The sequence below is a fragment of the Mus caroli genome, unplaced genomic scaffold, assembly GCF_978045245.1.
Source record: "Mus caroli unplaced genomic scaffold, Mus_caroli_1 scaffold_6, whole genome shotgun sequence".
Classification (NCBI taxonomy): Eukaryota; Metazoa; Chordata; class Mammalia; order Rodentia; family Muridae; genus Mus; species Mus caroli.
This window is the reverse complement of record NW_028227261.1, coordinates 22,193,343-22,207,186: the sequence shown is the minus strand read 5'-3', so window position 1 is coordinate 22,207,186 and position 13,844 is coordinate 22,193,343. Positions and strand designations below refer to the sequence as shown.

At 50.7% G+C, this 13,844-nt stretch overlaps 1 pseudogene; it reads left to right on the top strand.

Moving 5' to 3' along the window:
- The first annotated feature begins 12,126 nt into the window (after window positions 1–12,126).
- LOC115030926 (U6 spliceosomal RNA) lies at window positions 12,127–12,227 on the top strand (annotated as a pseudogene).
- Window positions 12,228–13,844: the final 1,617 nt, after the last annotated feature.

Here is a 13,844-nt window from a genome sequence, read left to right as displayed (position 1 = left end):
GCTTTCCTGAATGGAGAAGCCTCTACTGTCAGCCCATCCGACTTCCAACCCAAACCATTCAGGACACTGGCAGAAAACCTGCTCCGTAAGCCAGCTTCTCCATACCCCCTGAGGAGAAACCTGAAAAGATTCTCTCTGCAGCCTCCAAAGGCAGCTGTAATTGGCATGCGTAAGTGTGCTGGAGCCCTGTGTCTCAAGTGTGTGTGTGTGTGTGTGTGTGTGTGTGTGTGTGTGTGTGTGTATGTGTGTGTGTAAAGCATAGAAAAATAAAAAGCAAGAAGCTTCAGAAATGCCCAATTATTGATGTCTCCACGAAGGGAGAAAGGCATTATTAGCATGCTCCCTACCAGGCTTTAAATCAATCATTGTCATAAAACTGAACCCTGTAAGGACTGCCACTTGGTCACAGCATGCACAGTCCAGGAGATGCAGGCTTGGGTCACTCAGATAATAAGTTCAGGGGTTGAGACTTGAATCTGGGCCCTAGCACTGTGTTCCTATTTTTACTTTAATTGGGGTTCAACTGTCAAAACAGTGTCCTGAGAATCTATTAAAAAAAAGAAACCTGATGCTTGTAACCATAGTGGTTGGACAGTGGATGTGGCTGTTCAAGTCGGACACACCCCAGAGCTAGCCAGTACATGGGTTCCTGTCTGCAGTTGGGACCCATCAATTCTTCTGCCTGTAAGCGTTTGAGTTCTTAACCTGCTGAGGAAAAGCTCCAAAGAGAGAGACAGAGAAGGGGAGGAAACAACAAGAGGGTCACTGCTAAAGAGGGGAGAAAGGAGAAGTCCGTTCCTTTCCTGCTAGCTCCTTGCCCACAACTTAAAGCGACTCACACCCTCGACTTCTGTCTTCTCCAACATCTGGACCTGAAACTGAGGCTGAGAGTGAGGTCAGCATCAGCCAGTCAAGGGATTCTGGATCCCAGATGTGGACAGGAATGCACCTGCCTCTCGCCAGACAACACAGATGACCTCACCAAAATCTAGCCCTTGGCTTCCCCAGCGTTAGCACTGCCTCTGGATAAAACTGACCACAATTTATTGAACGCAACGTCAGACCCCTTTCTCTTTGGTAAGCATTTTTACAGCTTTCAGCACACCTAAGAACTCTACAAAGTTCTCTTGTTCCAAATTTCCAGATCAGGAAAATGAAGCTCAGATAAGTCCAACGACTTTTTAAGAATGAACAGCGGAGGAGAGATGGAGCCTGGGTTTGAACCTAAGGAAATCTACTACAGAGCCCATGTATACAGCCATTACACTATAGTAGCCAAATCGCTTGGGACTGTTCCAACTCAACATAAAGGACCTTTAGAGAAACTCAACTCTTTGCCTAAGACAGCTCTGAGAACCACCTCCAAGACGTTCCCTTTGGCAAGAGGAGAGACAGCTTCCCTGGGGCGGGAGTGTCTCTGATTTCCAAGGCACCTCCAGAGTATCAAAAAGCGATGCCAAGATTCACGGTTTCAGGCAGCCCGGGTGTTTGCCTTCCTCGAAACTGCTCAGCACAGAGAGAAAGAAAAACTATTTTCCCAGGGAAACAGTCAGCTCTAGATAGAGAGCTGAACGTGCCTCAACACGCTAAGGCAGGATCGTCAGCCCATTCATTCACCCTTACAAATTGCCGTGTGAATCCGGGCGCCCGCCTCCCTTGCTCTTCCCTCTGCAGGGAACCCCAGCCAGCCTCGGTGTGCTGGGGAGGCCGGGAGGCCAGACATCGTGGCTTTACTCACTCAAGTTCATTCGACATCTTCCTTCTCCGAGGTTCCAGCGATCCGTCTCTGGTTGGCTCGCAGGCGCTGCTGACCGCTCGTCTCTTAATGCTCCTCTGACACAGACATTCCCTCCCTGCCCGGGGAAGCGTTTGCTCTACGTCGCGCTTTGGATGTTGAGATTTTGCTGACAGCGGTCCCCGGCTGCGGTGGCGCTGATTGGCTGGAAGCACAGGTGCCGACTGCAGATAGACCACAGCAGGTGCAGATGTTAACTTTTGGCCCACCAGCAGGGGCGGAGCTCCGGGGGGCTGACTGGGTGGAGCCGGCCAATTCCTTCTTAGCTGAGGGGGTGAGGGGGTGGAGACGAGGGAAAAGGGAGGAGACAAACGTTGGGAAGGAATAGGAGAACTAGAGGAAAAATACAGTCAGGTACTTGGCTCAAAGGGAAATCTCTGTCCATCTCATCGCTCGGATCCTGGATCACAGAAACATCTCCCGACAGACACCATATCTCTTTATAGTCACCTTCTCTACCCGGAAAATTTCACGGAAGAGAGCAGGTAGCTCTCTGTGAGTCCCCTCTCTTTTCTCCAGAACTTTCCCCGTCATGTAACCAACACCACAGGTTCTAGTTTTTTGTTAGCTAAGTGATTTCTTCCTATTCTTCCAGTAACCAGCTAGGAAGGACTTTCTGTCAACTCTCCCTTCCACCCCATCCAACCCCATGCCCTTTACAGGTGAGCGAGGAAATGTAGGTTGGAGAGGTAGGGTGCCTTGCCTAAGGGTGAGAGCCAGTGTCAGAGACCTGTTCAGTCATCTGGGAGACTAGTTACTCCTTGAGTTGAAGTTGGTGGCCTCAGTTGACAGGGGGCATTTACTAAGTACTGAGTGTGCAAGGTCTCCTTGCTCTGGGTTCTGGGGCAACAGTGGGGAAAGAAAAGGCTGGTTTCTATTCAGGAGGAGTCCCCCCCTCCCCCAATGTGCATGAGCGTGTGTGTGTGTGTGTGTGTGTGTGTGTGAGAGAGAGAGAGAGAGAGAGAGAGAGAGGAGAGATGGGGTGGGGAATCAGGGAATTAGGGCAGGGCAGCCTTTCATCTTGTGCGATGCCAATCTGAACGGGATGTGGGCAGACCACATGCCTCTGGCCAGCCCAGAAAGGATGGAAAAGTTGAAGGTGGTTGCCTCAGGAGTCTTAGCTGGCCAGTCACTGTAAGTGCTCTGTGCTGGGCACCCAGGAGATGCCTCTTAGGTGAGGGGATGGTGGGGGATGGGCTAGGAACAACCTAGGGTGGTCATCCCCAAATGCCCACAAGTATCAGCAGAAACAGAGAGCTTCCATGGGGTTCATAGGAAAAGAGATCTAAGCTATGAATCTTGGAATCTCATGTTTACCCTTTTACCACTACCCTCAGCCCCACCCCCATGCCCACTCTCCCCATCCCCCACTCTCCCAACCCCCCACTCCACCCCCAGTTCATTGCTCATTCTTCCTGGGAACCTCGCCTTGAGCGTTCTCTGTCCCACTGGAGGAAAGGCGACTCTACCCTGAGAAGCCCTATCTGATAACGCAGGAAAGCCTTCTTAGGGTGGGCTACCGGGCTTGAAGACTGATCGGAGTCCTTTCCCCGTTGGAAACTGTTTAGAGGCTACCCCTAAGGAGCCCTGAGGATAGCTAAGGACCATGGTGATTGCTAACACTGCTAGCTCTCTCTCCAGTAACGCTTGTGAGAACAGACATCCAGTCCTCAGGTTTCACACGGCTTTATTCTGTTCCCTGCAAAGCCCTTCCAGATTTTCTCACATCATCAGGTGTCTATCTCCCTTCCCTCTGGAACGTGAGTTCCGTAGAAGCAAGAGGCCTTGTCTGCCTTGGTTACTCTCCAGCACTGGCTTAGGTGTCTGGCTCCCAGTAGGTGCTGTGAATGTTGCGTAGATCAGGTATCGTGCCAAGCCTTCTTTATGCATCATGTCAATACCCAAAGTGAGTCAGGCACTTTGCTATCATCCCGTGAGATGAGGGGACCAGGATTGCAGATCACTCACTATAGCTGAAGGCAGCGGCAATGTGAGCAGTGACTGGATCTGAGTGATCGCTTACAGCAGTCACGGTGCTGAGAACTGCAGGCCCGCGGCAGCCCGAAGGATGGCACACTTCTCTTTGTAGTCTTCTCTCTGACTAACTCACCTCATGAAAGGCTGGAGAGTTTCTGTCAGCCCTGTTGCAATGGATGTGGTGTGATTCATGCTTGCTGAGCTTGTGGGGGGTGGGGGGAGACACTGGGATTTCGGGTGGCATGTCTGTGCTCGCTGGGCTTTATAAACGGGTCCTCTCCCTCTCTGGGTCCTGGCTCTGTGCTCACAGCCATGGTTAGAGATCGTTAGAGGGTCTCTGTGACTCCTTACACAGGAAGCCTCCAGAAGGTGCCCCCGAGAGGTACCACGGATGGAAGGAGCAGGTGTGCAGGGTTCCGGGAGTCCTCCAGCCATGTGACAAGGCCAACACAGACCTTTGCCACCACAGCTCAAAGAGGCCAAGATTTTGAAGTGATATTGCCCAAGTCTGGCTGCCCGCCTTTCCTAGACCTTGGGGGTATGATGCAGCCCAGGGCCAGGGGAGGCTGGCATCACTGCCCTTGCATGGACATCCCAGCTCTTGGTTGCTCTGTCTAAGAAATTATAAGCATAGACCAGCCAATCAGACGAAACACGATTAGATCTACTAACAGTAATACTAAGTAATGACAGCTTGCTATTCCGTGTCAAAATTACCCCTGTTAGGGGATGGTATTGATAGAAGACACAGAGCTGGGTTCGAGTCCCAGCCCGGGCACCTTATCAGCACCATAAGGTTGGGTCAGTGACCAACCTCAGTTTCCTCATCTGTATTTGGGTACAAAACCATGCTCCAACCTCACAAGTTGAATCGCTTTGTGCCGCACATGACCACTTACGATTCACTTCCTGCAGAAGAGTGTGGTACACCCCCCACCCCCTTAGGACCCCTATGCTGAATAAGCACCAGCCCCCAGGGTCACACAGCTACACTCAATGTTGCTAACAGCCCTTCCTAATACAACCTTGCTAACAGCCCTTCCTCTTAAAATCCCAGGTCTCCATGACTACCCAGATCTCAGGAATACCTATTAGCCTATAAGGAGATATTGAAGTGTAGAATGCCCAACAGAGGTGCTCTGTGGGAACTGTAATGGCTAGATTGGACTCTCCTTCCCCGCCAGGTAGTCTGTATTGAGCTTGCTGATACAAGCTAAGAGGTTCCACACAGTCTCGCAGCACCATCACCTTTGAACGAGGCCAGGCACAAAGCTGGGTGGTAAAGACTTAGTGGGCCCTGGGTTTGATCCTTGGCAATTGCCCAACACCCCCCCCCCAAGAAAGTGATTAAGCCAAAATGAGTGGCTACAGACTACACCGCCACTGGGTTCCTGTCCTTCCTAGGGCAGAGGTGGAGATAAAGAGACAAGACTGAGGGCCAAGGAGATGATTCAGTCAGTAAAATGCTTGCTGTGCAAACATAGCCGGAGTTTATCCCCATAACCCACATTAAAAAAAAAAAAAGCCAGGTGTGGTGGTGCATGCTCGCAAACCCCTGGAGTTAGGGGCTAGAGAAGGCAGATCCTTGGCAAATCTCTGGGACTCACTGTCTCCCCAGCCTAACCTACTCAGTGAGGTCCATGCCCTTGAGGACCCTCTCTCAAAAAATCCAAGATGGACGGAGCCTGAAAGATGACATTTGAGAACATGCCTAGGCCCAGAGAGACATGCACACATGTGCTCATACAAAGAGAAGACTCTCGTCAGCTGACATCCTCACTCTAAGCAGTGAGCGGAGATATCAGACCTGCACGTCATTTAGCAATGGCAGTTATTGTCACTTAGTCACTCCGTGGCTCTTGCTTAGAATCTCCACCTAACAGTGGGGTCTGGGGTTCCTTTCCCAGGTGGGCCTGGTTCCTGCAAGACCATGTCTGCCTTCCTGGAGCTGTGACTTCTGGAGCCTTGGATAAGACCTTTCACCAACTGTGAAACTCTTTTTCCCCTCATTTAATCAAGAATGGTTAAACCGAGATGCTGACCACTCCCAGCTAAAAGTGAACTCAGGAAAACCTGTTAATCCCAACACCACCACCGCCAACAGGATCGGGCACAGCCACGCCCTCTGCAGTCAAGGGAAGTGGCCAAGGTCTGGTTCCAGCAGGGGCTCCCCTCATTATCTGATGATAGGAAGATAAACAGTGGGCTCTGTCACTCAAGCACGTGACACTCAAGCCCTTTGAACTGATCTCTGTGATCTAGATGATCTTACAGAGGTGATGTCACATCTAAGACTGTCCCCGTGGTGTCGGGAGGGAACCAAACTGTGGTCTGCCTGCCTCCAGAGCCTTGAAAACAGTCCTTTGAATTTGTTTGGTCTATACTGGATTGACAGGTGAGGGGGTCGGGGGTGGGGCAGAATGAAAGTTGGCAAATTGGTTGACATTTTGTGTAAAGGAGTTGGAGCTGTAAGCTTCCAGAGGGGTGGGAATAGCACCAAGAAAAACCTTACCCAGCGCTTGCCCCAGGTTTCAGCACAACCGATGGTCAATGAATTCAGCAAACAGAAATATGTGTATAATTTACCAAACATTTAAACATCCTGGACAATCCGGCCATTGCGCCTCTCCCTTCCCCCGCAAGAGAAGACCTCTGAAGGTAGAACCTGTGCTCCCTCTTTATTCTCGAATCTCAGAGTCTTCACCCTGGGCCTGTGATTTCACATCAGTAAGTTTCCCTCTCATGTCTCATCCCCAAGTTAGATGAGCCCTTAATGAAAGGTTAATGGCAAAAACATTGGTACCTAAGGAAGGCATTGTAGGTGGGTGGGCACCACTTAGCAAGGGGTCCAAGCAACCAGCTTCCAGTTCCAATGTCAGTGCACAGTGAAGTTCCTAGCATCCATGCCCAGCCATCCTTACAGTACCCCAGTCTATGCATCCAGCTCTTTCCCAGGGGTCAGGGTGAGAATTTGTCATTGGCCCCATTTGGTATGTAGGCTGAAATTCAGAAAGAACCCCTGGCTAAGTGAAGAACCTGGCCTCTTAGATGAAGCATCGCCCCATATACCAGCATAGACCCAGGGGGATCCTGGAGGTCTAGTGTGAGACCCCCAGTTGGCTGTGGTTTTTCTCTATCGTCACTGAACTTAAACAGAGGCATAGAGGATGAGCCCTTCCCCCCACCTCTGTTTGACCTAAGTGTTCCTGGAGGGTCAGGACATGGGAGTGGCCAGCCTCCAGCCCCTTTTACAACAGATCCTGAACAGTATCACCAGCGACTCTGCCTACATTCCTGCCTAGCGGTTGGTTCCTGGACTGTGTAGGGTCCAAAGTCGCCCTGAAGAGTGTCCCCTTGAAAGTGAGTGGCCTCAAAAATAAGCAGCTGTTTTCCTGATCATCCTTGATAAGGACTCGAAGGAAGCATACCGCCAGGATTGGCACAAGTAAGAGGTCCCACGCTGTCCTTTGGCTAAGCAATTTTATTCTCGGGAATTTGGTATGAGGCAATCACCTCTGGGTGCAAAGGACCCTAAGGGATGCCTATCAGAGTTCCAGTTCTGGTCCTGGCAAATCGGTCTGTTCCAATGCTCGTCAGTGAGGCTCGGGGAAGAAGAAGAAGGCAACAGTGTGCAGCCAGGCATCTGGCTGCAATCCAGAAGGGTGCTGTGAACTTATCCCTGTACCTTGGATGCCAGTCGCTGGGCCTACAGTACAGTTGTCAGAGCCTGTAAGTCTTCATTCAACCCTCCCAGCTATGAATGAAGTGAAGCCCCAGAGGGGCCCACCTCACCCCGTGAGACTTGAGCGGAGCTGTCTTGGTCTGATCCCTCGATCTTTCGCTTACACGATGATGCTTCTTAAGTCTGTCTGTTCCCATCCACACAACCCACTCAGAAAGAGAAGGAAGGCATCGGGGACCCCGGAGGTAAAAGGAACAGGTGCAGTTTATAGTTGATTATTTTTATTCATCTGTCAACATGACTTCTTTTGTTAGGAAGAAAAAGGAAATTTCATAGTTATTAAAGAGGAGCCAATCAGACAGGCTTGTGCCAAGCTGAGCAGGGAACAGGAGAAGTGCTAAGGTATTCGGTGGGGGGGTGGGGGGGGTGGGGGGGGTCTCTGCCTTGTGGCCAGGAACTGGCTAGAAAAGGTGGAAGCCAGAGGGAGGGGCCCACAGGAGCTGTGATCCCGGAAGGAGCAGGCTTGTTTGAAAAGACATTTCAGCCCCAAGGGTCCCTGGGAAGGGGGGTCGGGGAGCCCTGAATCTCACTCTTCCCGGGGACTTGTGTCAGGCCCTGGCTATCTCTGGGTCCATCACTAGTCTGTGCCCGTGAAAGATGCTGCCCACTCCCAACTAAAAGTGAACTCAGGAAAACCAGTTAGTTCCAACACCATTACTGCAAACAGCGCTGGGGCATACCCAAGTCCTCTGCAGAGAGAGGAAGTGGCCAAGGTCTGGTCCCAGCAGGAGTTCCAGAGTCCCAGGCTGTCTCCTCTACCACATGCTGGGGGGGGGGGGCGCGAAATAAAGTCCCTCCAGGAAACTTTTTTTACTTTTATGAACTTCTACAAAATCAATTTTGCTATCAAATTTCACAGAATTCCATGCATGTTGGGAACCCATAGAGTTCTCAGTTCTGACCCTAGTGGGTCCAGAAGTCTCTATTATAGACCACTGGGCCCCAACACACACACACACACACACAGAGAGAGAGAGAGACAGACAGACAGACAGACAGACAGACAGACAGACAGACAGACAGACAGATTTGAGAGCTTGGGTTCTGAGTTCAAATCCTGGATCTACCACATATTACTATGTGACCTTGGGCAAACCTTGTGGCCACTCCAAACCTTAGTTTCAGTCTGTAGAGTAGGCATGACTCCGATCCGTGTAAGGCTTTGGTTGATGAGGCAACACATGCAAAGTCCTTAGCTTCATCCTGGTGAGTGTTGACTGTTATCGTCCTTATCACCAGGGGTGGGTACCACCTTACCACCCTGCACACAGGGAGTGTTTGTCTCTTTTGCATCTGTCACCTGAGGTGCTCAACCCAGGGCAGATATGCCTGATGATGTGGCTTAGTCACCACGTTCCCCTGCCTCTGAGGGTGTGAGCATGGCTGGTGTCCTGTGCCCAAGGTTCCTGAGAAGTCAGGATGGAGCCTTAGCAGCAAGCAAACAAATCGGTGTGGGGATGAGTCTCCAGCCCCAGCCCCCTCCCACTGTGCAATGGACGCCACCGTTTGTAGTTTCCCAGGTCACCTGCACTCTTCAATGCTAGAGGACTCAGAATGCATACACCTCTGGGAAGACAAGAGTCCTGATATGCAGGTGACAGTGACCTGACTCTCTAGCCCGTGGCTTTGGCGGTTCCTCTGAATGGATTGGTGAGCCATGATAGGGTCACAGTATTTCATCTGGCTATTCTTCATCTAGTACGAGCACAGACTCAATCCAAACTGGATGAGACCAGTTTCAGTCTCCCCCTCATCCCCCCACCTCTTTTCGTTTCTTTTTCTTCCTTTTCTTTCTTTACTTTTCTTCTTTCTTTCTTTCTTTCTTTCTTTCTTTCTTTCTTTCTTTCTTTCTTTCTTTCTCTCTCTCTCTCTCTCTCTCTCTCTCTCTCTCTCTCTCTCTCTCTCTCTCTTTTGAGACAGGGTTTCTCTGTGTAGCTCTGGCTGTCTGCCTGCCTCTGCTTCCTGACTGCTGGGATTAAAAGGGGTACCACCACTGGCTAGTTTCACCCTCTCCTGCTTTTCCTTTTTTCGGGGAGTTCCCTGAAGCAGGTTAGGTTGGGGGTATTGCAAATTAAGGCTCTAAGTTAAAATCTTCTAATGCCATCCACCAGTGACAATGCAGACAAGTTCTGGTCTCAACCGCCCTGAGGTTTGAAACCGGGCTTGGCATTTGTCAGCTATGACCCTGAGCGCAGCATCATTGTCAAAAGTCACCGTCTCTAACTAGCAGTCTATCAGGAGAAGTGTCTCTGACAGGGTAACTGTTTGCAAGACCCCAAGATGCTTTCTGGAGTCTCAGTTGAGGCTCCAGGGGAGGGAAAAGGCCTGCAAACCGAAGGCACCGAGGGGACCAGTCTAAGGAACTAACCAGCTCTGAGTGTTAGTTTACAAGGAGGGGTGCCCACCCCCCACCCCCCTCCACCCCCCACCCCCCTCCACCCCCCACCCCCCTCCACCCCCCTCCACCCGCCGCAAGCCTGGGGGATGGTGCTCTGGGTCACCATAAAAGAGGCCTCACCTGGGGAAAAAAAAAGACATCATCTTTTGGGAGTCCCGGTGACCTCTGACACCATTCTTCCCCCACCCCACCCCCACCCCCAGTCAAGTCACACCCAGTAAGAACAAATGAGAGGTGTGGAGAGGAAGCCAGCTATGAAGAGTGGGAGGCCCCCCGCTGAGTTCTCCAATACAGGCTTGAACCCTGAGGGGATAACATGGGTGGGATTTACAGAAAATAAAATAAAGGCCATTTTAACTTGTTCTACCAGTTTTTACCCCTCTTCTGTGTTTTGAAAAAAAAAAAAGTCATTTAGCTGTTTTAATGCTCTGGGTTTCTTTCCATTTAAAGAGACAATGGCTTTGGGAGAAATGCTCTCACCATGGGACCCAGAGCCCTTAAGAAATGCCCCCTCCCCACGCCCAACACTAGCAATGTCCTCATTCCCCTGTCAGGAGGGGCTTCCGGTAAGGGTAGCGCTGGGATTTGGATGAATCCCTGGACTCAGGCAGAGCTTTGGCTGTGGCCAGCTATGATTTTGTATACAGACCTGACAAGAGTCCCTTCAGGAAAAGTGACCCAGCTGAGGGGCACAGACCTTCCCACCAGAGTGTGTTTCCTACCTCAAGCTTCTGACAGTGGTAAGGTGCCCGAGCCAGGCCCAGAGAGTGGGGCATGCTTGCTTCTCAGGTGCTGTCCCATCTGGTGGCAGTGACCGCTAGCTTTCCCCTCCCTTTGCTTCAGAGTCTCTCAAGCACACTTTCTGTGACAGCTGAGGAATGGTCTGTCCCCCGCAACTTCAGACTCTTCTCTTTGGCTCCAACCCAAACCTCTTGTGAAGTTTGACTTCATTCTCTTGGGTTCTCTGAGCTCCTGCCAGGGAACCCAACAAAGTAGGAACATGAGGTGCCCCAAGATGCTGCAGGCAGAAAGGGTTCTGGAGTCAGAACCCTCCTGGAATTTGACAAGACAGTCCAGCCTTTGGGGTGTCCTGCAATACCAAACCTACTTTCTTTATTTCTTTAAGCCAGAGCTTTGCCTTTCTACCCCATCCCCCAACCCCCACACACCTATAATAACAGAGAGACTTGGTCGTTCTCTTCAGGACATTTGGGAAATGCTGTCCTCAACTCTCCACCAAGGCATGGAAAATCGACCCTGTATTTATCAATGGAAGTCCTTCCCATTTCTCGGAGTTGAATGACCAGGCTCACGTAATAAGATCAGGTCTGATCAGCCAGTCCTGAAGGAAAACGTATCATAGAGGAAGATTTTCCTTAAGATATGGTATGAATGTTACCAGAAAACAAGAGTTTTCCAGAATTTTGAGATGAGGATAGAATCTGGTGTGACCAGCAGGCAAGATTTGACAAAGTCCCCACCTCCACCCTCAAATGTGCACAGATGCCCTCCCTGCCAACACTTTAGTCAGAGACCAAAGCTGGGCATGAAATTTAACAGACAGTAACGGGAGTCCCAGACACAGTGAGCCAATGAGTGAGAAGCCATCGGGACAAGCATCCTTTGGATGGATGGATGGACTCACTGGACAGCAGAATGACTGGCCTCTGAGCTTTTCCTGAACTCTGTGCTACGCCGTCCTCTGTGACCAAAGGCAGACCTCATCAGTCTGCTTTTCCTCACTGTCTAGAGGATGAAGCCCATGCCTGGACGGGTGCGGATGCTCTGCCAATGAAGCCACAGCACCTCCCCCTCTGTCCTCACTCTGAGAGTTCTTTATTTTCTCCTGTACTCCAGAATTCCCTCAGATCACTTTAGGGGAGCCACAAATTCATTCCGAGGATTGCCCAGGGTAGTTCTGCACTCTTCTCGCTGGTCGCAGGTACACTTTCCATTTCTCCTCTCTTCCTGCCTTTTCTGAATCTACCCACCCCCCACCCCCCACCCCCCCTTTGCCTCCCTTCCCTCTCTACTTCCCAGGCTGCTTAGTCAATCCTGGTACGATTTCAGGCTCAGCCCAGTCACGCTGTGAAAGGAAAGAGGCCTGGCATTAAAAGAGGGAATTCAGAATGATTCCAGGCAGGTGAAGGCTAGGGTAGCACACTCCCCAAAATCTCAGCAGTCAGCAAGTGGAGGATTGCAAGTTTAAGGCCAGCCTGAGCAGCAAGACATCTATTGGACCTGGGTTGATACAGAGAAGATTAGCACAGCCTCTGCGCAAGGATAACACACACATTAGGAAAGCTGAAACTTTTGGCTGGGCAGTGGTATCGAATGCCTTTAACCCCAGCACACATGAGGCAGAGGCAGGTGGGTCTCTGAGTTCAAGGCCATCCTGGTTTGCAGAGTGAGTTCCAAGACAGCCAGGGCTAAATGGTAAGACCCTGTCAAAAAATAAATAAAAATAAAAGACTACACAAAACCAATCCATTAGATAAAGATCAGAACTGTGGTCACTTTGGGGGTGTAGCAGTTAACTCAAAGGGGACAAAAAGGGTTGTGGGACAGTATGGGTAGAGTTTAGATCTTGGTTCTGGAGGTAACTGCGTGGGAAGATTCACCTGCCAAAATGTGTTGATCTGTACTTCAAAGATCTGGTCATTTCTCCTGGTGTGAATTTAAAAATAAAAACCTTACTACCCAGACTTCCCTAGCAAGAATTACCTCGTGTGTATCTTGATTCTGTCAAAGTATTCTGTCTACACAGAGGTTTCCCTGAAGGGGAGGGCAGAGAGACTACGACCCAGTTACAGGGCTTGAAATAATGGATGAAGTGACCCAGCAGAGGTCTGCTATGACGATGGTAATTTTTGTTGGTCGCCCAGATGCTTCTGTGCTCTGGCCAGCATTTGTAACCTACGGTTTCCCCACTGGGCAGTGGGAAGGCCTGTGCCTCAGTTTATCTGTTCTCCGTGTGGACATCATCACATCTGGAATTCAGTTATTGTTAAGCAATGCTTTGATCATGTCTGCTAGCCCTTTTCCATCCCTCATCCTCCATGCCCCTTCCCGACTCTTCCTCCTCCTCTTCCCTAAGGATGGCTACTTTCCATCCGTGATATCCAAGTGTCCTGCAGAAGGAGGAGATCCAGTTCCTTTCCCTCTGTCCCTGTGTCATCGCTGCCACCGGGCTTTGTCATTACTGCTCATCTCTAAGCAATCATTCTCAGCAAAGGAATTTCCTTCAGAGAAACTGTAAGCTCCCTGGGGCCAGGGCAGCTGGCAGAGGTTCCCTAGTCCCTAAGGATTTCTTTTGTCTCAGACATTCTGCCCACAGCAGACGCCCTGAACCCTCCCTGGATCTGTTGTCCCTGGAGAACACTCAGGGAGTTTTCGAGGAGAAAGCTAAGGCTTGGCAGAAGTGCCACCTTGCCCAGCAAAGGGTGAAGCACAGCTGAGGCACCAGACGGGGTTGGGTGGCTTGTCTACCCACATAAAACTCAAGAAAGCTCCAAGGCCGATGCCTGGGTTTTACACCTTCACCATTGTGGCTGTTGCATAGGATGTTGCTTCAGTCTTTGAACATGGTTTCCTCCAGTCCACCAGATGTTGTGATAGCCATGGAGTTTGTGGCTCTGTCCCCCTCCCAGCATTTCTGGATGACATATGAAGCCCTCTGCCAGTCCAGGAGATAGGTTTGCATGGTGGACAAGGGGCTGGACTATCTGGGTTTTCTGTCCCTGGAGCACTGACAGCAAACTGCTAGCCACACCGCCTGGGCAAAGGATATAAGACTCTGGTAAGCCTTCAGGGAGCCCTTGGTGAGGGTCATCTTTTCCACCTCTTGGGAGGAAAGGAGCAAGCAGGGATGTTAAACAACCAGGTAAGAGAAGGCCTGCAGTTGGTTCCACAACTTCTTGACTCAGTAATAT